Raw genomic sequence first — 6882 nt, forward strand, 5'->3', positions numbered from 1 at the left:
CTTGATATGTGGGGATTATGGGGATTATAATTCACTATGAGATTTGGGTGGGGACACAGAACCAAACCCTATCAGTACCTAACTCAGTTAAGGTAGCACTAATTACCTCCTGAATTTTATATCTTCAGTGTGGAATGTTAAATAGACCTTTCCTGAAAAGAAAAATATTACCTTGTCTAATTGTATTACTATAACTATACATTCAGCCATATACAGAAAAATATTGAAATTCTGTTAAGCTTTCTAAACCTTATCTATGTAAGTGACCTCAAACTTCTACACTTCAAAGTGCTGACTTCCATTCTTTGGAATCTTTGTCTCCCAGGAGGCCATCTTCAAACTTTGTACTTGAATAAACTCTCTTCAAAATTCAAAATAAACTCTCTTCAAATCAAACTAGATTCTGATGCTTATTTCAAGTTGACATTTTGGCAACTATGAAAGGACCTAAAGCAAGCCTCTGTTGATTCCCCACTGCATTGCCCACAGTTAGGATCTTGGTACCAGCATGAACAGTTTTCATTCACCTGACTTCACTGGAGCCAGCAGAGGGTCTCCAGTGAAGACCCTCTCAGGTTTTGAATCTCCCTGATTTGGGTTGAGAATCAGACTTTACTCAAGTGACCCAATTCCACACTTGACGGAGCTGGAATTGAAGCTCTGCTTTAAGGTAAGGGTTTTTGTTTGTTCTCTAGATAGTCTTCTGTTCACAGATTTGTGGTTTTCATTTCACTCTAACGTTAAGTGTTATTTGTAACTGCTCATTAACATTTGTACAGCTTTTTCTCTCATTTGAATTTTGGTCAGGGAAAGAAAGTTTCTCTCTCTGAAAAGAGGAAGTGAATGTGGCTTAAGCAAAATTTGCATTAAAAAAAAAAACCTGGCTAAACTCTGAAGCTTGGTTCATTTGACATATCTAAAGGTGTTTTGTTTGTTTTTGAGTGACCAAAAAGAAAAGCTTTCTATGAGGATGGCCAGATGCGGTGGCTTATGCCTGTAAACCCAGCTGTTTGGGAGCCCTAGGCAGGCAGATCACTCAAGGCCAGGCATTCAAGAACAGCCTGGTCAACATGATGAAACTCTGTCTTTACCAAAAAATACAAAATATTAGCCTAGGGTGGTGACATGTGCCTGTAAAGAAAGAAGGAAGGAAGGAAAAAAGAAAGAAAAGAAAAGGAAAGAAAGAAGGAAAGAAAGAAAGAAAGAAAGAAAGAAAGAAAGAAAGAAAGAAAGAGAGAGAGAAAAGCTTTCTATGAGGATGAATGTAAGTACCAAAGATAAGGGACACTGTTTTTCCTGGCCAAAAGGCATCTTAGGCTAATAAGGTCTTGTGGGAGTGTCTGAACTCATTACTCATAACATGCAATAGTCCTGTAGGGAATTCTCAAAGAAGAACATACAGGAAATCTTGCTTAACCTGGTGGTCACATATGAAGGGCTGATCTTCTAGTGCCTTAAGTGCCCAGGATTCCTGGCTTTCACCAAGCCAGGTAAGAAGAGAGAAGTGATTCATTGGTGTCATCTCAAGGAATAATCCCCATTAAGCAACATACCAGATCAAAAACACCTTTCCCATTTCATCTTTGATCACTTAAAAAGAGAATCAAAATTATGGGCAATCATCCATCTAAAACTGAGTCTTCCTTTTTAAGGAGAGATCCACCTTTAGAAATTCAAGCTGGATTCCTGTATAATATTGTGGTGCAACCTCTAGTCAATATCTAGAAAAATTGTCTTTCTTAACCCATGAAGACCCCAAACAACAAAGTGGGCTATCTTTGAAATACCTAAATTAGCTTATTTATGTGCACAATTAGAAAAAGCTATTTCTAAAATTAAACAAAATAATTGGGAGAGTTACTTCTAACAGTACTTAGAAGCATCTGAAAAGCTCTCTGACAAAGTTCTTCTTCTACAGGAAGAAAATTAAAAGCCCTCTAAAACCATTTCTAAATAAATTTTAAAAAAACCTGCCAAATCTTCTTTTACTCCTGCTTCTGCTTCCCCATCTCTTTATTCCCCATCTCTTCCTCATCTGAACGACACTGCCCAGCCTTTCCTTCTTTTCCTCCCCTTCCCCTTCTTCCCACTCCTGTTGTTTTAGCTACATTTTGTGAATGGCTGGTATCTGGTAGAGGAGAACCTGCCTTAACTTATCAACTATGATCAAAGGTAGACATTAAAGGCATAATTAAGGAATTTCCTCATCCCCACCAGGACCCTATTGGTTTTGTCAGGAAATTTGAACTAAATATTCAAGTTTACAACCCTGATTTTTCCAATTTGTATTAAGTAGTTCACATGTTAGTATCAGAAAATAAAGCTAAAGACTGGAAGAGCTAAGGTAAATTGGAGGAACCACTTGGAGGACTTTCAAACATTTTCAGAAGACCACAAATGTGACCATGAGGTTTCAAAGGCTTTGCTCAAGCCACCCCTTCAGCTGCCCTTCCAAAGAATGGTCGACTGGAATAAAATACCACAATGTCAACAAAATTCAGATGAGTCAGAAATGACATATTTTGAGAGATTCGAAAAAATATTTAAACCATATTCAGGATTATCCAAAGAGAGTTAGGCTAATCATCAAAATGATACTCTCCTCAATTTTGATTTCATAAGTGGGTTACTTAGATGAAGAATTAGGACTAACAATAGAAGGACAACACCGTAGTTGGACAATTGCTCACATTCATGATTTGGGTAATTTTGCTGATCAATTATCTCATGCCTTAACTAAAGAGAAGAAAAAGAAGCCAAACAAAAGAATAAGGCTAATAAGATTATAAATTTATAACTAAAACAATTATCTACCCAGTCTGAACCTCCAAAACATACCCCAAAAACCTCAGAATGAATTTAACCGTCTGTTTTGTCAAACACACCCTGGTCACCTTCAGAAAGATTGCTGAAAACTAAAATGGAGGCAACAACAACAGGCAGAGGAAAAAAAGAAAAGGAGGGTGCTCCAAGGAACTTAAAGAGACCTTGCCTTTCCTCCATATTAATATTCTGGGAGAAATAGAAAGTATCTGAAATGGAGAACAAACATAAGCTCTTATTGACACTGAGCTTCATTATCTGTAGTAAATCCCACCTTATTACAAGGTCCCATTCCTTAAAGTAAACCATTTAAATGGTGGGTGTCACTAATACTCCTGTATTGGCACATAAATCTTAGCTTACAGCTTTTCAAGTAGGTCCTTTACAAGAGACTCGTATTTTTCTCTTCGTTCTCTAAGCCACTATCCATTTGATAGGAAGAAATTTCTTAGAACTATATAATACCCGTATTTCTTTTTCCCAAAAGGATAAAATGTTTTTAGAATTAGAAGACAAAGTTGAATTACTAGACACCGTGAATTTTTCAGAATCTGATCCTTTTAAATTCACAAGCCACAATTTATATTGCCATAGAGGAGACCAAATTATTGATTGATAAACAAATACAAAAATTGTTAAGGGCAATACCTGATTAGCTGTGGTCAAAGTCTTTCACTGATACTGGAAAAATTATCCTGACTTCCCCAGTCAAAATTTAAATAAACTCATCAAAACCTCTTCCAAACCTTAAACAGTATTCTTTAAAGCCAAAGGCTTTAGAAGGAATACAACCTATAGTTCTAGACTATATAAAAACAGGTCTGATTATTCCCTGTAGAAGCCTGTGTAACACTCCAACCCATCCTGTAAAAAAAACAGATGACAGAGGATGGAGGTTTGTACAGGATCTGAGAGCAATTAACAACATAGTTATTCCTTGCCATCTGCTAGTGTCAAACAGTCATATGTTGTTGACTACCATCCCCGCTGAAGGTGAGTTTTTTACTGTGATAGATTTATGCAGTGCATGTTTTAGTATTCCTGTGGATGAAGACAGTCAATTTCTCTTTGCCTTCACTTGGGAGAACAGACAGTACAATGGACAGTCATGCCTCAGGGATACACTGAGGGCTCAACTTACTTTTCATATATATTTGTGATATCTGAGATCTCCCAGATATTGGCTTCCTTAAGAAATCCAATCCCGCCTCAGTATGGAACGTAACATCCTAGGAATGAGCTTTCCTAGTGATGGGGGATGAAACTCCTGAACATAAAAGCAGTCAAAACTATTGAGATCATCTGCAGTGCTTTCTTCGAAAGATCTTGATGAAAAGGGGGAAATGTGAAGATAAATAAAAGTTAAAACGCTGTTCAAACCCCATAAAACACTTTAAGCTTTGAGTGAGATGTGACTGTGGTCTGTGCCATGTAGCTTGTGGCTGTACCTTCTGTTTTTTATTTTTTTATAGCCGCTGACTTTATTGATCTAAAAATCTTCACAGAGACCATGACTGTTCTGTGAAAAAAAGGAACCAAATGGCGTGAAACACTAGAAGTGAGGGTAGGGGTGAGGGACGGGGCCAGAAATCCATCAGGAAAGTTGGCAAGTGTCACCAGGGAACTGGCAGAGGAAAAGGAAGGGAGGTGCATGAAAAAGTTAGAAATGCAAAAAAGTTGAAATGGTTAGGGGAGAAAACTCTCAAAACACCCCTGGAATCCATTGGACACAAGCACAACAACAGCAATCATTTCCTTTGTAGAGGACAGAGGAGGAGTCTGCCACTTGGCTGCAAACTCTGGAGACGCAATGCTGGGGCTGGGCATTGAGGGCGTCCCAGAAAGCATCACAAGAAGGCGTCACACCACTCTTGAAGGCATCCAAAGCAGTCCTGGGGATACTTGGCTTTGGTGCTACATGTGTCCTTCAGCCATACCTGGGCAAGGTCTTCCTCTTTCTTTAGCACCAGCCAAGGACAACACAGTCCTTGTCAAAGCCCCTTTTCTCCAGCTTCTTGCCCAGCACTTCGCCAATACCGGCCAGGCTCCCCACTGCTTTTCCCCCATAGGCTCTGCTGTGAAGCCTCAGTGCTTTCGGAAGGTTGTCATCTTAATCAAGCTTAATCAGCAGCTCCAGTTCCCATAACGGTACCTTCTACAAGAGGCCTCTCCGGCCAATATGCTTTTTACACTATGGATTAACTTTGTTCCTCATTGTTTGTGTTCTGTAAATGACTAGGAGAGACCAGAGTCCAGATCCTCTCTCCTTCCGATCACTAATCTTTGTTATAGATTATCCTCCTCTTTTATTGTCCTGTACCTAATTCAGACCAGATGGTGCAAAAGACTCCATGACTGTTACATCTTCAGTGTGGAATGTAAAATTACCTTTCCTGAAAAGAAAAAGACTGCTGTAACTAATAAGATAAAGCCTTATATAGAAAGGGTTGAAATTTTGTGAAGCTCCCCAAACTTATTTATGTAAATAAGCCCAAACTTCTACACTTGCGAACACTGACTTTCATTTTTTTGGAAGCTGTGCTTCCCAAGCGGCCATCCTCAACTTTGTGCTTGAATAAACTCTCTTTAAACTAGATTCTAACCCTTTTGATTACTTGAAGTTGACAAGAGACTGAGTATGCTTCCTAAATTCCTTAGGGAGTGACTAAGCTGGGAATCAAACTCCAGCCCATATTTTGAATCAGTGCTCTATATCACCTCCCACTGGATGGCAATGGGCACCATGGAGGAGACCACAAAACGAAGGAGAAAAGGGAAAGGATTTAACTTTATTGAGCTCATTACTATGGCCCAGAAAGTTCCATCATGGTATTTCATTATTATGACAATGTAATGAATGACTATTACTTACTAATACTTGTAAGAAAGGTTAGAAAACTTGCCCAAGGTCACAGATAAGGATTAGCCCTCAAGAAACTTATTTCTGCTGGGAATTAACATAAACCCAGAAGGAACTGGCATAACTAGAAGATAATATCGAATCTGTAGTAGAAATAAAAATATAGTAAAATCTCTGAGGAAAGAGTGTTCAGTCCAGGGGAGATGCTGGTGATACATCCTGGAGAAAAAGGAGGTTGTGATGTAAGGCTTGATGAATAGATTTGGATAAATAGAGAGGAGGAATAAACAGCATTGTTCCTGACTTTTGTTCTTTTCTATACTTGTAATTTTTTTTGTAAACATTTTATTGTTTTACAAGATATAGGCTTTAGGGTTGACAAAAGGTTATTTCCTGATTTACATCATTTTATAGGAACTTCTAAGCAGGGAGAGATGCCTAAACTTAGAAAACCGTAAGATATGTAAGAGAAAGACCAAATAGGGGAAATCAAGAGCAAAGAGGTTATTCTCTTAAGGTTACAGTAAGGGGGCAAGAAGTAGACGTTGGAAATGAAAAGAAAGAAAAGCTTAGAAAAGAAAAGTGAAACGTAAGGAAGAAAAGTGAAACTCCCACAAGGAAGTCTATTTTGTAACATGGCTTGGGTTCAAAACTTTCATGGCCCAGGCCACTGACCTGCATGGTCTTATGAACCTTGCATAATTAAGATGCTGCACTCTGTGTGTGTGTGTGTGTGTGTGTGTGTGTGTGTGTGCGCGCGCGCGCGCGTGCACATGCGCATGCACGCACGCTCATTTTTAAAGAATTTTAGAGATATAAAAGAGAAGAAAGGTTTTCTCAGCCAAAACTTTTGCCAGCCTTCTCAGATCAGTAACACGTTGTCTCAATCCAGGGAAGTATTGCTACTGCTTAGCATTTGGCATGAAGCCAACTGCGATGTTCAGCAAATATGAGTTTCATCCTCTTGAAAATAATTGCTTTTACATCTTGTGACATCTTTCATGGACTCTGCAATGAAAATAAATTATAATTTCTTTGGGTGGGAGAAACTAAATTAGAAAGAAAAATGATTAGAAACAGAAGGCAGCTTGACGCTTGTGATGCCAGATTTGTTCAACATGTGATTCGAAAGCTGTGGATAAGTTTTTCTGGCCATTCTCCCAATTAACAACCTTTAGCTTACTTAAAAGCCAAAATCC

The 6882-nt window shown here is 38.6% G+C and overlaps 1 pseudogene; it reads right to left on the reverse strand.

Moving 5' to 3' along the window:
* Positions 1–4670: 4670 nt before the first annotated feature.
* On the reverse strand, positions 4671–4932 carry LOC116814232 (barrier-to-autointegration factor-like; annotated as a pseudogene).
* Between the last annotated feature and the right edge of the window lie 1950 nt (positions 4933–6882).

The sequence above is a fragment of the Hylobates moloch genome, unplaced genomic scaffold (assembly GCF_009828535.3).
Source record: "Hylobates moloch isolate HMO894 unplaced genomic scaffold, HMol_V3 SCAFFOLD_1, whole genome shotgun sequence".
NCBI classification, from domain to species: Eukaryota; Metazoa; Chordata; class Mammalia; order Primates; family Hylobatidae; genus Hylobates; species Hylobates moloch.